Here is a 19655-nt window from a genome sequence, read left to right as displayed (position 1 = left end):
TGCCCCTGCACTGGGCACTGGTGAGGCCGCACCTCGAATGCTGTGTTCAGTGTTGGGCCCCTCACCACAAGAGAGACATGGAGGGGCTGGAGCGTGTCCAGAGAAGGGCACCGGAGCTGGGGAAGGGTCTGGAGCACAAGGCTGATGGGGAGCGGCTGAGGGACCTGGGGTTGTTCAGCCTGGAGAAAAGGAGGCTGAGGGGAGACCTCATCGCTCTCTACAGCTGCCTGACAGGAGGGTGTAGAGAGGTGGGGTCGGTCTCTTCTCCCAGGTAACAAGTGATAGGACGAGAGGAAATGGCCTCAAGTTGCACCAGGGGAGGTTTAGACTGGATATTGGGAAATTTTACTTCACCGAAAGGGTTGTCCAGCATTGGAAGGGGCTGCCCAGGGAAGGGGTTGAGTCCCCATCCCTGCAGGTATTTAAAAGCCGTTTGGATGAGGTGCTTAGGGACATGGTGTAGTGGTGGGCTTGGCAGTGTTAGGTTTATGGTTGGACTCGATGATCTTAAAGGTCTTTTCCAACTTATGTGATTCTGTGATAACATCTTCTTGCTGGGAGTTTTACTAGCAGGGAAAACAAGAGTTTCAGAAAGCCTAATTCAATCAGGCTTTTTTCTTTCTTCATCCTATGGGTCCTGCAAATAAGGGAGGAAAAAATAAAGACAATGTCCTTTGTGTTCAGACAAAAGGTACCCATTAATGTTGAGTTGCACCAGTCTGAGGAAAGGGCAAAATGACACCGTGGAAAGTGTAATTGAGAAAACGAGCTCTGGTCTTAGCAGAACTACTTGTGGTGTCTCTTCAACAGCCACGCAACTAGAGCTGTTGGCTCTTCTCAAAACTTCAGCAAAAACAAATGACTCCAAGAATTTCTTGCGAACGGACCTAATTACACTGACCTACCTCATAGCAGCAGTAAGAATAAATTTCGTAAGGAAGGTGAGTTCAGACGGTCTTCCTCACAGGTATGGCTTAAAATGGATTCTTTTTTTTTTCCCCTGCAGTTTTAATACCTGTTAATTATCATTGTATGAGAAAAATGGTTTCCTACTCACTGAAGTTAGTTTTAATTAAAACATTCTGCTGGTCCTAGTTAATAGGATATACACCTTACATGAGGGGATTCATGCAATACTTTATAGTGATCTATGTACAAAAATTTTAAGTATTGTATATACGAGGCTTTCTCTTACGCTCTACAATTTACTTTAAAAGAAACCTGAGGTGTGTTTTTTGGTTGTTTGCTTTTCCTTTCTTTTTTTCAATTAAGTTGCAAGCTCTAGGCATGCTTAGTAATGTACATTTTTAAGGAAACAGAGACAATTAAGCCCAATATATCTTCTTTGTAGTTTGCCTATGGAAGGGGTGGCGTGAAAACCATTAGGAAAGAAAGGATTTAGCATATGGAGATACCCATGCATCGCGGTGGGATCCTGCCTGGCGGCTGCAGGCGTATGGCTTTATGAAAGGAAACAGGATGTGCACTGCTTTCTAGAACTGAAGTGGCTTCCTAAAATACACGTTAAGAATTCATATATAGGAAAAATCATAGATACCAGGGAAGTTTGGCAGGAAGGCACCCTGTTCTCTCCTCACATCTCTATCGACTCATGTGGTAAGGAAAGGAACATATAGTTTAAATGACCAATTATATTTAAACAAACTTATAAATAGCCAACTTAAAAATCTGGGTCTTTCAAATTTTATTTCATACTTTCAGTGATTTCAGACAACAAAGCAGAGTTATAAACTCAGGGGCCAACATACTGCTGTTTCCCTCTTGACCCCCCTGGAAACATGGTAAGATAATGTTCTGTAGGAGTTGTACAGTTACGCTAAACCTAATTGTTTTAGATCAGCCTTGTGTCATCTGCTGATAAAAATAAAAAGCAGGATTGGAAATGCCATTTGAAGAAACATCTTAGTTCATAAAGATAAAAGCCAATATTGAGAAAGTGAGCAAGCAGTGTGTGATGGAAGTGGTTTCTGTAAACACACAAGCTGGGTGAGAAGGCCTCCACCTTGGGGGAGAGAGAAGACATGGGCTTTGGTTTGGGTGGGTTTTAACCAATTCAGTGATTACTGTCACATCCCTTACTGCCACATTCACCTCTGGCACAGTATTGCTTACAACTGATGGCAAAGACCGTGCAATATTCTCTGTCATCAAGTACTGCTGTGACAAACTTGAGTTTAAATGCATTTTGCAGCTTCCTAAAGACCTCAGAGACCAGAAGACACCATTTCCAAACTCACTCTTGAAAAAGGAAAAATAAAATGCTTATTTCCATGTGCTCCATAAGCCGTGTTGACTGGGGAGCGTCATGGTGGGCTGCTGGGCAGTCCCAGGCATCTCCCCAGCAAAAAGTCGGATGATTTGCTTCGCCCATTACTGAGCAGAGCAGGAAAAACATACGCTGGCTCATGTACACGTTTCAAACGCAAAAGATGAATCTTCTAAGGGCTTTCATGTATGCTTGGTTTTTCATCTGTGTGTTCAGCAAGGGAAGTCCACGTCAACTTGCTGCTCTGAACGGATTTTAGTTTGACCACTGGGGAAGAACAAGGTTATAATGGATTTGATTTGTGTTTAAGGGTGGAAAGCGAACTGTGCTCATTAAAACTCTAGCTGGTGGTTTCCTCAGTCCACGTTCATCTTGTGGTCACCCTTGCAGTGGACGGGGCTTTTCAGTACTGCGGTCGTGGTTGGGCTGGGCAGCCCTGTGTGGTGTCCCAGGGGTGCTGAGGGTCTCTGCCCACCCCGCTCCGGTCCCAGCGGGCAAAGAACTGCATGCAGAAGGATATTTGAATACTGTGGCTAGAGTAGATGCTTACTAATCAATACTAACCTTAACCTACTAATCAATACTAACCTTAACCCTGCGCAAGTTGGTTTTACGGAAGTAACGTGGGTTAATGTGGAGCTGCAATAGGGTTTGTTGGTAACTGAATAGTTCTCAGGCAAGTTAGGCTTTTGAGTAAAAGAAAGCAGCCCACACCATTGCCGTGGGGCGCTGGAGGTGAAGCGGCCATGAGATGGGATGGGGACAGGAGGCCGCTGACTGCCCTCTTGCTGCAGAGCCTCATCCATGCTTGGAAAATTTGGGGAGAGGAGCTGGCAAATGCTGTCTGCAGTGGGACGGGGAGGTACAGCCAGCATGAAGCTTCTCCTCCTTAGCAGTGGGTGAATTCAGAGGAGATTTAGATGGAATTAGTGGTTATCAGCTCTAAATATCAAAGCTTAATAGCGGAAACTATGTGTGGTATTACAGCAATTCATGCTGCATTCGAGTGATGCAGAGTACAAAGGCCAAATCATTTACCTCTTGAGACAAATTATTCAACGTTATCATTTGAGTGACCTAATCACATGCTGCCATGGATCAACAGAGATTATCCATGTTGCTGTGCAAACAAATTAGGGATTCCTCTTCAAAAGAAAACATATGGAAGCATAACACATAACTTACATATAATCAGAAGTATTAATACTAAAAGCTCTCTTTCTTTGATTTTAGAAAAGGGGAAAATCTGTCATATCAGCACACAACTGCTTTACCAAGATAAATTCAGGCCAGGCTCAGGTTTTGTTGGGAATGAAAGATCAGGATTTTTTTTCATTTCTGTAATTCCTTAGATGGGTGACCACAGCTGGGGCAGGGCAGAGCTGCTGACGGCTCGCCTGGTGCTGCTGTGGATGGGTATGTGTTGACCACAGCTTCTCACAGCTCCTGGTTTTTCGACCTCCCATTAAGTGGCTCCTTTTATCAGCTCTTGCTCAATAGCATAGAAAATAGACCTGTTTGGAAGCTGTACCTGGGAGTTACTGTAACACATCCCGATGCCGTTTCATCTGTGAAAGGCACAATTTATTGTACTGAATATGCAGCATTGACAAAGAAGCGACGATGCATTTAACAACTCCACGCTTGATTATACCGGGAATTACTGTGGGAACACAGAGTGCGGCACTGTCTGCTGCTGCTTTCCTGCGTGTGCTCTTGGGGTCTCGTCCTATGAACGTATCAGTGGAGCAGCCTCTGTCCCTGGGTAGTAATATAGTTCTGGTCTAAACAAATTAGTCTCCCAGTATTAGTTTAAACCATCAGATTTTATCCTGGTTTGAGAATTAAGGTGTTTGCATTATCCATTTGAGATGCTTTCTGTTTCCCATAAGAGAGGTGGCTCCAAACAGTCTCTGGGACTTGTTTGCGTGCCCAGATGGAACTGTTAGCTCTCTTTTATAGCTGCGCTATCAAAAAAACCCAAAAACATAAAAAAATCAGCAATTAAATGCAAATGGCGGTAAATGCTTAGTTGAGGTTTATACATTTGAACAAATGCTGGTGGAAATTGTTTCTCGTGATTCTCTGGGCTCTGGGGGTTCAGAAAGTGCCCATCAGATGGTGGAAACTGCTCTTAAAACACCCTCCTGTCCCCGTTTGGGTTAGTATTCCCAAAGGCAGTGATAACACTTACCGTAGCAGAGCAGATCTCCAGGAGCCAGATTCCCATCCCTTGTTTAACTCGGACTGAGAGCTATTTTATTCCTTAAATAGTCCCGCAGGCTAGGCGGTCCCCGCGAGCCATGTGCTGTAGGACTGAAGGCACCCCTGGCTCGGTGCCCCCCAGACCCAAATATCATTACGCCCGTCTTTCCCCGAGACCCTTGGACTTCCCTGTCTGATTCCAAGATTAATTTCTGCCTCACGTGCACATCAAGCAGGGCTCAAGTTGATGCAATTAGCGTAGACTTAATGAAGGAGCCATCTGCACAAAGACAACTGGAGTGTAATTTCTTTTCCTTGGAAGAGTCTGTATGAGGTATTTCACCTTTCTTGTCTTGCCTGTTAATTGAGGGCAACCCATTTCAACCCTCTCTGCTCTGCACTGCCCAAGCCATGAGCTCCTGCTGTAATGGCTCTGGGACGAGCAGCACCCTTGCCGTAAGGAGTACTGCCTCGTTACAGCTGGGTGGTTAATTGTAAATAGAGCAATGGTCCAGCAGGACCCTATGGGTGTCCCTTTATCTCCCATCCACCGTGCCCAGCCATGACCTGGCGGCACCATCATCGCGACCACCCAAGCCATGGTTCATCGTGTGAACTGCTGTCTTACTCACACCTGCGACGCAGGGGAATGAGTGTTTAAAAAAAAAAGGGAGGGGAGGGAATAGATCTTGTGTAAACATTTGCATTTTAATTTTCTTTTAATTTCGTGAGGCCTGTTATGTGTTTATCAAGGCATGTAACAGCTTTGTGTTAACAACGCAACAATGCACCATTAGATGTGCACCAGCTGTTCCTACCCTGGTTCCCGTTACCGACAGCCCTCAACGCTTCCTGTCAAGGGGAAAAGAAAAAAATACAGGCTTTGCTTTAATAACTAACACTAACGCTGCAAAACAAGAAGCAGTAACAGAAAGGCCCTGACATTTTTTTGATGAAATACTGCCTGGGAACTCATTAGCTGAGCGTGCGGAGGGTGCAGAGCGGTACACACGGCAATTCGAAAACGAAGGTTAATCTCAGGGATCAAATTGTTGATGTTACTTCTGATGACAAGTTTATTGATGTCTTACGACTCCCAGCCACAAAGCAAATACTTTAAATTATGGCGAATGCTTTCTGCAAAAGATCTTTAGCAAACCTGATCAAACCTGGGCTAGGTACGGGTGTGCTCCTGTGGAATGACACCCAGGAGCTGGGAGAGACCGTGGGGCAGCTGGAGGGAGGAGGTTCGGCGTGCTGGGTGCTCCAGCATTGCTTGGGGTGGGAGCCCAGGTCTTGACGGCAGTAGTTGGCTGCAAGGTGGCCTCAGGACCGTTTCTGTCAGAGGTCTGCTCTGCTGGCACATGAAAGTTCATTCCTGTTTGGTGTTTTTTTTAAGCTCAAAAAAATTTGCCTATTTTCATGGTATACCTTTGCGTTGGTTAAAGAGCACAAAACCATGGTTTTATTTCAACATCTGTTTGATACTTCGCACAGACACACACTGTAATGAAGTGGGTGGGTGTAGGAGTGGAAATCTAGCTTTCCAGGGTGCTCTCAAAGTGCAGACGAGGAAGGCTGTGCCCTGGCACGCTGCTTGCACCCACCTGCGTGCTGGGGGAAGGACGCGCTGCGCACCCCAGGGTTGACCGCTGGGTGAGGGAGCACCCATCGCCAGGAAGGTGCCCCAGGGGCGCGCAGCCCAAACCCGGGAGCTCCTCTCTGGGTGGCAGCCCTGCGCTGAAGGCTGGCCGGGGAGCTGGTGGGTGCCGGCTCCTCCCGGGGCTCCCTTACACCAGGTGCTGGATGTTTGCCTCTTGTACTTGGGCTGTCCCGTGTGGTTCAAGAGCTCAGCAGGGCTTGAACTCTTGCAAGAAGCTGACATAGGAGATTTTGTTGGCGGGTATATTAAGGAGCCTTAGCTCTGTTTGATGTCAGTCTCTGCTGACAGGAAGGCTCAAACCCATTTATCTAGGGTGGCATTGAGCAGCCAGATGATGCTAAATTAACAGGTAGGAAAAATTACCTTGATGTCATGGTCCCTTAAGGGATTAATTAGCTTGTGTATTACTGACAAGATAGAGTATCATGAGCTGCCTGAGCACCGAGAGTCACACACGCTGATTTTTGTTGCAGTTTTTGCACTGCAGTGATTTAGCTGGCCGAGGTACCCCAGCGCGATGGGGAGGGAGCGGGGGCTGCGGACTCCCAGCCCTGCCAGCAGCGCTGCTGGCTGCTGGGCCCAGGGATTTTGTGAAACCAGCTCAGACACATCTATACCCTTTTCTTACATGCTGCCGGTGCAAAACATCATTTATAAGAGGTTCAAACAGCCTTTTCTATATTATAAAAAAGAATTCAGTGTCAATGATTTAGTACTTCATGAATGACAGCCAATTTGCACTTGCCCAAAACACAAGAATATATCATACTTACTCTAATATACAATAATGGTATACTTTAGGTATAGCTCATACACCAGCACCTGCTGTTTATAGGGTCGGACACTAAGAAATCACTGGAGGGCAGTGTAAAAGTTTGCATTTTGTCTGTGATTTAGGCTCAACAAATGAGCAAAGGGTTTAAATTTATACTCAGAGGGACAAATTATAATAGGTATATTGGTATATTTGAGTATAGGTATATAGTATAATAGGTATATTTGAGTTTCATCACTTGCTGATATATTAATACATATATATTGTTCTGTAATTCAAGGCTACCATGTGAAGTTAGAAGCTTTGCTGTGAAGTCTATTACAGAAGATTACTCTGGGCCCGTTTCCTCTAATGGACGGGAAATGGCTGGTTTGACCCCAAGGTTGGCCTTTCTTCTCCCTTAGGTTTAGCTGTGTGAGAACGCGCTGTCTGGCCTGTGGTTGACTGCCGAAGGAACCCAGGTGACCGGCTTAGACCAGTCATTAATGTTTGTATTAAGGATAATAGTAAGAACACCATCACTACTAGCTGATAGGCAAGGTTAGTTTAGGAGTTTAGCGTTGTATTTTTTTCACTGTTGTTTTCTCTCGTTTTGGTGAACACATTCGGTTTCTTATCTTCTTCTTGCCAAGTCACTTCAGGCCTTCAAATGCTTCAGTCAGGGCTCCTAAGTCTGTACAGAAGCTGGTGAGAAGATTTGTTGCCTTCCCTAGCTCATATTTTGTGTTCTAGCTGTGGCAAAGATGGAGAGGAAAACTCAAATTGAAAAGAGATGACAGATAGGGACGACTACAGTACAGCAATAATATTGTGTATTTGTTCAGCCGGAGGCACGTGCGCATCCTGACGGTGCTGCCGAGGTGCTCCAACGGTGGGATGATGAGGGCTACGCACAACGTGCCTTGCTTTTGCTTTTCCAGCACGTACACCATCCAAGAGAGCGACAGCCTACCAGCGCCGTTTTCGCTGCTGCACCAGTTACGCTTCTCCCAGCAATGTTGGGCAGTGTAATGTCAAAAATAGCATCCACGGGCGGCAGCCAGCTGGTATCAGGGTTCCCGGCGCTGCCAACACCAGAGCCGATGAGCCGGCACCACTGGTGGTTTTCCCTGATGTGCCCGTTGGCCATGAGGAGCTCCCAGCCCTTGTTGCCTTGGCTCGGAGAGGCTCCACGTGGGTGGGCCGCCAGCATAGGAAACATCATTCCCAAGGCGTCAACCCAGGGTTTTACAGTTGCGATTCTCTGCCTTGTTTTATCGTAACCCAATTGGGGGATTTTTTTACAGAAGCAGCCTTTGGTCCAGACACTTTTGATACTCATGTGCTCACCAAACAAGTTTAAAGTAGTTTGTGTTTGATTGTCATGGAGTAAATAAAAGATCTGCAAAACTGTATAATGTAATCTATAAAAACAATTTAGCTTAAACCTCTTAGAAAATAGACGTAGCATAAACCACAGACAGGGCAGAAGTTGGCATTGCTGGAAGTAACTACGTAGCACTATTGGGCTTGTGCAACACTTGCTCCAAAACTCCAGTCACCTTTCCCTTAAATTCCCCATTGATTTAAAGAACTTCCTTTATTACCTGACAAGCTTCCTCATTCTCTGCATTTATTTTGATTTTGTAGAGCTTTCAGCCATGCCTTCATTGCTGCTGAGGAGTAAAATATCTGTTATAGCCAGAGCCATAAATCTCCCCTCTACCTGGGGACTATATCCTCATGACTATAGATCACTTCAGTTATTGCCAAAAAGTGCCATCATATCACATTGCAAATTAGGGGGCCGAAAGACGGGGCTTTGCTGATTATGCCGATTATGGGTGTCTGAGGAAAATCCTTTACTCCCCAAACTCAGTTTAGACAGTTGGACAAAGTTCAGGGAGAAAATCAGAAATTGATGGTCAGTGGTGGCTCTTTCCTTGGTTTCATCTGAAGATAAATCCTGAGAGGGGAAGGGTGGCCGCCAGTGCATCCCCTCGGGCGTGGGAGCAGGAGGTGAGGACCCGTGCCTTCCCACGGGCTTCTGCCCCCAGCGCAGGGGGTTTGGTGCCCTGCCCTGACAAACGGCTTGCTGAGACCTCATGCATGGAGGGGGCCGGGCACGAGAGCTCCTCCAAATGCTGAGCAAACAACACCCAAGGCTAACTGACACCCTTCTAATCACCGCAAAGAGGAGAAGTACCCGGCCGTGTGTCCTCGGGGTAATGGTACCCACCAGCAGGATGCCCCATCCTGCGCCCCCGCTTGCACCCCGCTGTGCTCCTGTATCCCCTCTGAAACAGCGAGAGCCCGGAGCTCTTCATAACACCTCTCCCCATGATGGTATAGACCCAGCGGCCCGGAGCAGGGGTGTGGGAATGCCTCCTGGTGATGCCCGAGACACCGTGAAAGGCGCGTCTCCTCCGTCCTCTTTCGTGCAAGGAATAGCTTAATTAACGATGGCTGTTAACAGGGCTGATTTTTAGACACCTCGTTGATATAAATGGAGATCAAAGCGCGCTTTTAATGTGAAAGCTGTAGAGAAACGTATGTCTCTTGTAATGCTGGAAGTGCAGCAGGAAAAAGCAGCCGTGCCACGGGTGGCCAGAGCTTTGCTGGGCTCTCCCAGGCCCCCCGCCTTCCCTCCCCTCTCCTCGCGACTACAGTTACACAGCCCCATCCTTTAAGCCCTTCTTTTCTCTCCGGAACATTAGTAAAGTAAAGAAATATGAATAAATTAAATGCAATATTAATTATTTACCAATCTGAAGCATCTCTTCCTGCTTTTTCAGAACCCAGCATCCCCCTCTGCAGCACAGCTCTATTTTATTTTTTAAATTATCTAACATTTCTTTCAATTTTTAATTCTCCCCCACTGTTTAATAATGAATGGACTAACTTTCTCTTTAATAGCTTTCTCCAAGCAGTACTGCAGGGCTTAGAGAGAGGCCTCAGAGATGGGCAGAGGGGATGAGGCAGTAGCCCAGCATCCTGGAGCTCTTGGTCTGATCCTGCCCCTGGTGCCGGTGTCCCCTCTACCCTCAGCTGCCCAGCTGTAAAATAACTCTTTTTTAACATTTTTTTCATCCTGTTGGTGTGGTTTTTCTGGTCACTTTGCTACTGCATGGACCTTTCCCAGTCCTTCTTTCTGTTGGTCCAATTTCTTCCCTTTATTTTATCTTATTTTACTTTTGGGGGCTTCTCCATCCTACTGTTTGTTTTCTGTACCACTGCCACCCCACATTGATTTTTCTCTGGGTTTTTTTTCCCCTTTTTTAATGTTTTTAAGATTCTTTCACCCCACTTTTTACTGTTGACTCTACTCTTGCAGTATGGTTTTCACTCTTGCTTTGCTCAGTGGTGCTTCCCACTAGCTGGCCATGCTGGAGATACTTTGCAGCCAGTATATTTTCATGATACTTCCATATTTTCAACAGCAGATGGACCTAGAATGCCAAATTCTGGGGTTTGTTTTCTTTTCTTCAGTGTAGCTTATTTTTCTTTGATCAGGGTGTATTTTGATCCTTGAAAATGAAAAATTCTCTCTTGAATGACATTTCCCCCACCTTTTTTTAAAACCTTTAAGGAAGTTCTTGCCCTGTATCTCTTCCCAGAAGGAATCCTCTGAGGCTTTAGCGCATCCCTCAGCAACTGCAATGGCAAAAGATAATGTAGAGCAAATATCTTTTAATATAGCACTTTTTTCCTGAAGGAGGCTTGCAGGTAGTGGTTTGTACACAGTTCTCAGATGCTCAGCTAACGTTGTATTTTACATATACCTACATGAAAGACTTGAAGCAGGGCACCGAGGACACCTCTCCTGGGATCGCCTCTCTCCGAGTGTCAGCCTGAATTTCCTGTAAGGAAGCAGAGCATCCCAACATCTGCGGTTCAAACTTTAAAAGCTTCCTTTCAGCCCATTAAGAAAGAGGATTTTAGCATTCAAAATAGGCTTACCATTATCTAAGAGATTTCCCCCTGACAGGGGTAAGCTTTCAAAGCTTCGTGAAGGAAGAGGCGGATCACGACAACTCCAAAAGTAAAAAGGCAGCAGGCAGCGTGGTGTTGGGGGTCGGAAGTCAATTAGTCTTTGAACGCTTTAGTAGTGGGTTGGCTTGGAAAACGGGAGACCCTTTCCTGCCTGCCCCATTCACCATCTACAGAGCCGATAGAGATGGGGAGAGAGACTGATGTACAAACTCTGCCCGAGTATTGATGCTTTTAAATTAATCCCCATTTCTGAACTTTCTGCAATTTTCTCATTGCTAGAAATATTTCCAATTTTTTTCTCAGATGGTTTATAGTACCAGAGGTGAGGTGGGGAGGAGGATGACCTGCACCGTGGGGGTGAGGACGCAGCGTGGCCGGCCGGTCCCCCCGGGGCCATGCCTGGGCTGGTTTGGGTGGCAGAGGAGGGGGTGAGCAGGGCTTGGGCTGCTGCTGACCGTCAGCGAACTACGCAGGTTTGCGGTTTTTTGTTGTTTTCATTTGGTTTAAGTTTTCTTTTTTTGCTCAGCCGGATTGTAGCATTATAGAGAAGAATCTTGGTGTCAACCCCGTGTGAACACAAATAATTCAAACCCCACACGGGCTATGGAAAAAGAGAAAGCCATGATCCTAGAAAGCTCCTTAGAAATCTTGCCTGCAATGTATTAAAAGGGCAATTTTGCCTTTGAGAACCAGTTTTCCCATTTGTTTTTATAGCCAGGCACAGCTGGTAGCAGCGGTGTGGGAGGGGAGGGGGGGCACGCGGGGAGGTCTCGTGGGGGAGCACCAGCCCCGTCTGGCCCCTTCCCACCCCAGCTACGTCCCCCGGGAGCCCTCCGGGCTCCTGAAAAATGTAACCCGTGCGGGCAGTCCCTGCCGTAATGCAAACATTTAAACCGACTGTGATAAATCCCGCGTGAGCCCCAGCGCTCTGTAATACCTGCACAATTGAGTGGGCTGCGCGCTTTAGCCATATTAGAAGTATACTTTATTCATAAATTCAAATTATAGCCATTTACAGACCAGATAACACGTAATTGCTGTTTAATACTTTTACATCCTAATACTGTCACAAAGGACAAAGAATTATTAGGATCTTTCTCCAATGATCTCTTTTGATGAAGAAAATATTAGCTGGGAGTTCTTGGCATTAATTCTGAATGGCTGATATTGATGGCTTACTGTAAGCTCAGCTTGAGCTGGCAAAGAAGGTATTTCAAAGCCCAAAGCAATACAAAGACGTGAAAATGAAGTGACACAGACATTTTGAAAACAGCTTGAGAATAGCTCAGAGAAATAAAACATGGCTTTATAAGTTAAATCTCCCAAGGCCTGGAAATGCTTAACCCCAGCCCGTTTGTATTCAGCATCCCTGGATGCTGTCGGCACTTCACTGGCGATCAGATAGGCAGGTGGGTTTTTGCTAGTAGAGGATTACATTAGTTTGGGATTGTTCTTTATTACTCTTTTAGCAGAAAGCCTGACTTCATTTCATAAAGTGAACCAAAGGAGTGATTTAGTGTGCGTGCTCGGAGCATCCCTCCTCTCGCGGGAGGCAATGCTGCTGCCCTGCGCGTCAGGCGTGGTTACCGTGCCGTAGTCTCCTGCCCGCTGGCAGAGGTTGAAACAGAGATAACACAAAAATAAATGGAATGAGTATAATTCAGGGCCTGGGTTCCCCACCGCAGCACCGGCACCGCTGTCTGACCCGTGCTTTCCCCTCCTGCTACCGCAGGCTGTCTTCTTCTGACGCTTGGTCCACCCCATGCCACCCTTCACGGCTGATCTAAAGGTGCGTTACAGGCAGCAGCATGGCACTGAGCAACCCTGAAGCACAGAAATTTTGACCTAAAATGTTGATTATTGCCCAGCAAGGCTTTCAGAGCCTCCCTGTTTGCTGCAGATGGTCAGGCAGGGTGCGGAGGTGTAAGGAACAGGGGGGTGTATCCTTGCTATAGGTTACACCCTATGACATGTGTTTCCATGTGTATATTCCCATATGTATCTTCACTTCTTGGCCTTACCGATGAGTCATGCTAAGCTGTGGCACAAATTTTAAAGCTAGCAATTAAGCTGATTGAAGAGTAGCTAATTCATCAACACGAGTAGAGGGTTTTATGGGCTTCATTCACTCCAGCTGCACTTTCCACCCAAGTCCCTGCAGGGCTGGTATCTTACCAGGAGCTACTCTGGCTTCTCCAGTGTGATTCCTTGATATGGCATGGTGAAGAAAGACAAAAACTCCACCAACTCCTGCACAGACGGATTACAACACCGAGTTTTTGGTGCTCCAGCCTGGACGGTGTCCTCCCAGCCCAGCCCAGGGGTGGGCTTGGGGCACCTGCAGCCTGCAGCTCTGGTCTGGGGCCCGCCACACCATCGCTTTGGCTTTTTCACTTTCTTGTAAGAAGAAACGCTGTTTCATACAATTGTATTTCTTCCTGAGAAGACATTTAAAATCAAATTTCTGATTAATCACAGCCTGGCATGTCAAGGCTTGAATAGATTCCTAAAATGTTTTATGCTTGAGGAATTAGGCTGATCTCTTTGAGCGTAACCTCGGGGAAGGCAATTTTAAAGCGGGGTTATGAAGCGATACCCATCTTTCAGAGGTGACTGCTGTCTATCAACCTCCTGGAGTTTAATTAAAATGAATGATTGAGCTGTTATTGCCTGAATAGTCATGCTGACGCTGTACTCTTCTGGAATTGCTTTATCCCGGTCTCTGTTGTTTCATGGACGTGGGGCCAGTGAATGGGACAAGCATGGAAAGGCACTTGCTGGTACCGGGGGGCCATGCCCGCAGAGGCCAGCCAAGGCAGCCCCAGCAGAGGAGGAGGAGGAGGTGGAGGCAGCAGGAGAGGCTTTGCAGGCTGAGCAGCCCACTTCAAACACCACACGGTTCTGCATGCAGAGCAACTGGCGCCTTCTGCCAGGTTTAAGAACCACCGAGAGGATTTACAAAGGAGCCGTTACTCCATCAGGTCAAAGCATTTTTTTTAAAATGCCTCGATATTAGTTTTCGTAACAAGCCATCATCGCCAGCTAATAACTTGAGCAAATAATTTATCTGTCTCTTAAGGAGCTTTTCTCCAGGCGATGCCGTGTTAAACTGAAGCTGAAAACCTCAGGCAGGGTCCACTGCCACAGGAAAACCATCTTGCCAAAACAGAGAGGGAAACGCGGCAGAGGAAGGGTGCGAGTGAGCACTGGGTTCCCCGAAGCAGCGCAGCTTGGCCGGACAGCGGGTGTGCACGGAGGCACTGCCCGGCGCTGCGGTGGTGCTTACGCCTTTTACTACTGGGAGCAGCGTCCGGTTTGCGCAGTTTCACATCTGCTTAAACACGGACGTGCAGGGGTAGAGCAGACTGCGCCTTGCACGGGATCCCTGTGGCAGGCGGCTGTTTGTTCTGCGGGGACATCGGCTCCTGAGAGCCCATCTCTCCAAGGACAGGAGCTGGGGTGCCAGCTCCTTCCCAGCCAGCCCTTCCAGCGGGCTTTTGGTTGGAAACATGCTGCTCCTCTCCCTTCTTCTTCCTTCTGCTGGTTCCTGCCTGCAGGCTGCGGAGGACGATGGATGGGCTTCTCTGGGAACGCTTCAGTTTGTCACGGTCCGTGTCGCCACTGAATTTCCCGGGAACGGGAGCTGCTCCCATCCCACCCAGAGTTACAGGAACGGGCTATAGTTAGACCCGGGCAGCCCCAAGCACATCGCGGCTGTGTCCGATACCTCTTTGCGTAACCTCATCTTAAAACTGCAAACCTGTCCATAAAGGATCTGGCCCTAAAGCTACCCCCGTCTCTTTGTGTTCAGCATGTTTTATTTTGGATCAGGCCTGTTAAGTAAATCTCTCTTTCAAATATACATCAAGGGAATAAACAAAGCGCCATTATCGTGGCATATTTAAAAGGCTGCCGCACTAAAAACAACATGGTACTGTGAACCACAGTCAACCAGAAACAAATGGAAGCATATAAACAGAGCTTGCAATAAATGTTAATGCATTTTAATCTGCTCTACTACCTACCTGCCAATTAAATTTCACAATACACTTGTAATAATAAAATAAGACATGGCAATAAAAGTATACAGCAGAGTTAACCCTTGAATGTTGGACAGACAGAGGTGTGGGAAGAACATGCCCTCCACCACTGACCTGCAAAGAGACAGCTGTGCTCAACTAAACATTCTGAGCATTATATTTATAATTATATCTAATTATATTTATAATTATAATTATATATTTTTAATTATAAAATTATTATTACTGGATTCTAAAAGCCTAAAACGGATGAAAAAATCTGCAACTTCGAAAACTCTGGGGAGCTGCATAATGACTGGTGCTAATTATATAGTTACAACATGAGCTGAGCGAGCAGACTGAGAAGGCAAAATTTTAAGTAAATAAAAATGACAGTGGGATTTAATTAAAACAGAAGGAACTGCGTGAAACCTGTGAACTTTCTGTAGCTGCTTGTTCTTGCCAATACCAGAGAGAGGCTGGGAAGGCGGTAATAGCAAGAGATGAGGTTTTGTCTGTCTTCCGTCCCCCCTTCCCTTAAAGCCGAGCAGCAAAGGCTGAGAAGCGACTGCAGCTGGCGCCTGGCTGGCAGGACAGCAGGGTCTGCTCCTCCTTACGGGACCGGGAGAGGCTGGGTTTGGGGAGGCTGCTAGCGGGAGCCCTGCGGCTGCCGCTGCCGCCCGTGGCAGAGCCGCTGGTGCCCCGGTCCTTGGCAGCGGGGCGGGAGCAGATGCTGCTGCTGGAGATGCCGTGGCGTCGCCCACCCGCCTTTAACTTGGTTGCGCTGCGGGAAGGGAAAAACCAGACAGCGTCCCCTCGTTCGGGTGGGGACAACAGCAATTCAAATGGTTTCTAGCAAAAATCATGACTTATTTCTGGGTGGCAGGTTTGAAAATTGTGCCGAATTTTAATTCTCTAACAGAAGGTTTCTGTAGCTCTGGGGATAGTGCCATAAAATGCCCCTGGGGTAAATGCAATCCCAGCAGCCGGACGTCCTCGCGGTTATCGTCCCCTTGACACACAAGCGATGTCCTTTGCGACAAGCCTGGGCCGCGCTGCCCTTCTCCTGTGGCTCAGGGGATGCCACGTGTACCGGCCCCACGGCAAAGGAGCCCAAAACGTGGGTGCCCCCTCGCAGCCCTTCCCTTGGCCAGGCCAGCGCTGCCGGCTCAGCGGTTTTAAAGGCAACTTGATGAAACATGTATGCAGATTACTTCAGGACAAGCCCTCCGAGCTATCAGTTTATGCCAGGTTGACTTAGCGCAGCCCTTTGATTAAAGAAAACCAAAATACAATGAAGGTTTCCCTCGGCGATCGTCCCCTGAACGATGACGTGGGGTTGGGTTGTATGTTGCCAGAGATGGCTGTGCTCATGCGGTGGTAGGTGGGGATGTGCATGGCCCCGGACCCGCATGCCTGGTCCTGGTGATGCCTTGGCAGCCCACACCTTTCTGCTGCCTCCTGCACCTCTGCCATCCTTTTTTCCCCCCTTTCCGCACATGAAAGGTGAGGGATGGATGGCACAGGAGATGGAAAGGCTCTGTGGAGCTGATGGTCTCTGTGCAGCTCCGTGTCCTTCAAGCTAACGTCAGGAAACCCATCTCTTCTTCAGTGAAGAGCAGCAAGCACAGAGGTGGGGAGAGGCAGTAACCACCCAAGTACCATGCTGCTGAGGTGAACAGCTTCTTGCAGAGGCCAGGCCAAATATATTGCCCAGGTGTCTTCTAGATGATAGCCAGACCTTTTTTTTCCTTGCCTTTCTCTGAAGCCTTGGTGATGGGTGAGAGTGAAGACCATATTGTCAAGTGCTGAGACCACAGCATGAGTTGACATGGAAGAGGCTGCCCCGGGAAGGGGTTGAGTCCCCATCCCTGGAGGTATTTAAAAGCCGTTTGGATGAGGTGCTCGGGGCCATGGTGTAGTGGTGGGCTTGGCAGTGTTAGGTTTACGGTTGGACTCGATGATCTTAAAGATCTTTTCCAACCTATACAATTCTGTGATTCTGTGAGTTTTGGGTTGTGGTTGAGATGGCATGAAGAAGGAAGAGAAATAGGAAGAACTGTTGGTCTGAGGCCCAGGGAGGAGTATGTCCTGGGTGAGATGGCGAGGACCACGTCGGGGAGAGGGAACCACGAGGAGGTGAAGCAGCACCTCCCTGTGCGCAGGGCACAGCATCCCGGCATCTACCCCACCCTGCCGGCTTTAACGCAGGAGCCTTGGGGTGAAAGGATTGCCTTAGAACTGCAGAAGTGAACATACGTTATGTCACGGTGGCCTCTAGCTCTCCGAAGAGATTTCCACCTCTCCCTTGCCCCGTTCCCCGTGCTCCTGCCCCAGGCACGTGCCGGTGCTCCGGCAAAGGATGCTGTTGGCTTTTCCCCGATGCGTCTTGCCAGAGTTGCAGTTCTCCCAGCCCTAAAATATCTCCACGCCTGAACATTTTGCTGATGGGCAATTGTGTTGGTACAGCACTGCCTCGCTCCCGGGAAGCGGCATCAGCCGTGAACGCAGCGCTTCCTAACCAGGCGTAATCAGCGCATTCACAGCCTTTCTTTGGGTTACTTTCATCCTCTTCCGCTATTCCAAATTTTGCGCAGGCTCCTCATTACCCCGGCGGTTAATAGCAGCTTCAAATGCAAATCCAACAACACAAGGGTGAAACTGCGGTACACAAAGAAGCCGGGCTCCTGTGCCTGCCTCAAGTGCCTCGTCCCACGGCTGCAGAGGCAGGAGCGGCCCCGGCAAAGCACAAGCACAGCCCTGCAGCTGCCAGCAAAAGGGAGACGTAGAAAGGCTCTCCGCGGGGGAGCTGCATTTCAGAAACACACTGGACCCGAAACTCAGGCTTCCTTGCTTTGTTAGAAAACTTAACAAGAGTAGAAATGTTTGCTTGGGTTTTTTTAACTTTTTTTTTTTGGTAGTTATCGCCCAAAATAGGCTTATTGCTGAGCACAGCAGCATTTGGGTTTGCAGACCCTGCTACACGGAGCCCGGCAGACACGTGAGCTCTCCCGGCACCTGAGGGGGAAACGAGGGGTCCAGGGGCTTCACGCTGCTGAATCCATGCAATTATTCCTTGATTTTATTTGTTTGTTTATTCATTTCCTCGAGTATCTCCTTAGCCCCCAATCTACAGGGCATCCTGCTACCCGCCGGCTGCTCTGCTCCGCAGAACGGCATGGCTGCGGGAGGGAACTGCTGCCGCCGCTCTCCAGTGCGGCAGCTTCCCGACCGTGCTTGATAGCTTCTTCAGGACTCGGGCTATGAAAATAATTTGTGGTCTCCCACAAGGCAGTTGTACGTTATTTGCATTATTTGCTCAGGAGCCCGCAGCATCCCAAGGGAGGAGGATGCGAGATTTTGGACCCAACAAGGAGTGCTGTACCCAGCACCAGGCTGGAAGGGATGCGGGGTCCTCATCCTCTCTGGTGGGGGGCACCTAACCCTGGGGGGGAAGCGTACTAGAGCTGGGCTGGACTTTCGTACAGCCTCTTTCCCCAGCTACAGCTCTGCTGCCTGCAACCCACGCCAGCCCGTCGCTCCCTCCTCGCTTCAGGCACTGCGGTGGGCTCGCAGGCAGCACGGGCTGGGGTCTGTGCGGGTGGCTGGGAAGGCAACGTGCTCGTAGCGGCTTGAGCGATTGTTTTGGGGAACGTGAGCACTTGCTGAGATGTATTCAAAGGATGGGCAGGGGAAGACGATGACAGCACCAGCGTCAAGAAAAACTACTTAGCTGCAGAGATGTATTTGTTTGTGCTCTGCTCACTTAAGGAATTAGCGGAAACCTATTATAGGAAGTCCTAATCCCGTATTGGAAAGGGGGGATTAAGCGGCCCACAGACTCGCTGCCGTTCGGGACGGCCGTGCCCGTGGCCCAGGCAGGGCAGTGGGTGCTGCTGGACCCTGCGTGGGACGGGGCAGCCCCAGCAGCTCTGCACCTCGGCTGCAGGCGCGGTGTCCTCGGTTCGTACCCCGATCCTGCCTCTCCCCGCCGCCGCGGCAGCTGCCAGCCCAGGGAAGGACCTTGCTACCGCTTTACTTGTAGGTCACTAATCTGTTGGGACCATTCTGTGAAAGGTATTAGGTGCATGCTAGAAAATACTGAAATATGGAATATCTTAGTAGATCCGGTGCCAGAGAGAGAGAGAAATGAGCCAGCACAACTACCACTCGAATTTAGGTGGAAGATTCAAGTTCAAAACCCTTTAGCAGCAGGAACAAGCTTTGCTGTTTGTATGTGCCTAACACTTGAAGCTCTTTCTCATTTCTACCTCGAGCCCAAATACAGTAGGTTATGCACCAAAATGCTTTGTATTTTATAGTATCTTATGTTTTGAACTTATAGCACGTTATGAACAGTTCATTAATTATCACGGCACCAAGCGAGTCAGGGACCAACTGGTCCTGTCTAAAGATCTGAAGCAAGAGGAACAGATTTTTACGAACGCATACAGGCAGCCAACAAAAGACAAGATTCTCCTCCCCACATCCCACCTTTAATCACTTTCAGTAAAATTAGGGGGCAGCTCCCAGCCATGCTGGTTAGAAATTACCTCTCGGTTCACAATCAGTGATTTCAAAAATCCCTCTAAACTCTGAGAAATATTTTCCTGGCGTTTCAGATCCTGGAGCCAGCTCCTGCTGGAGCCAAGGACAGCCTGTCCTAAAGTGCAGCTTCCCACTTTCAGCCATAGTAGAAGTCAGTGTAAACATTTACAATGGTCACTTCTTCAC

The sequence above is a fragment of the Ciconia boyciana genome, chromosome 7 (assembly GCF_034638445.1).
Source record: "Ciconia boyciana chromosome 7, ASM3463844v1, whole genome shotgun sequence".
Lineage (NCBI taxonomy): Eukaryota > Metazoa > Chordata > Aves > Ciconiiformes > Ciconiidae > Ciconia > Ciconia boyciana.
This window is presented reverse-complemented; position numbering follows the sequence as displayed.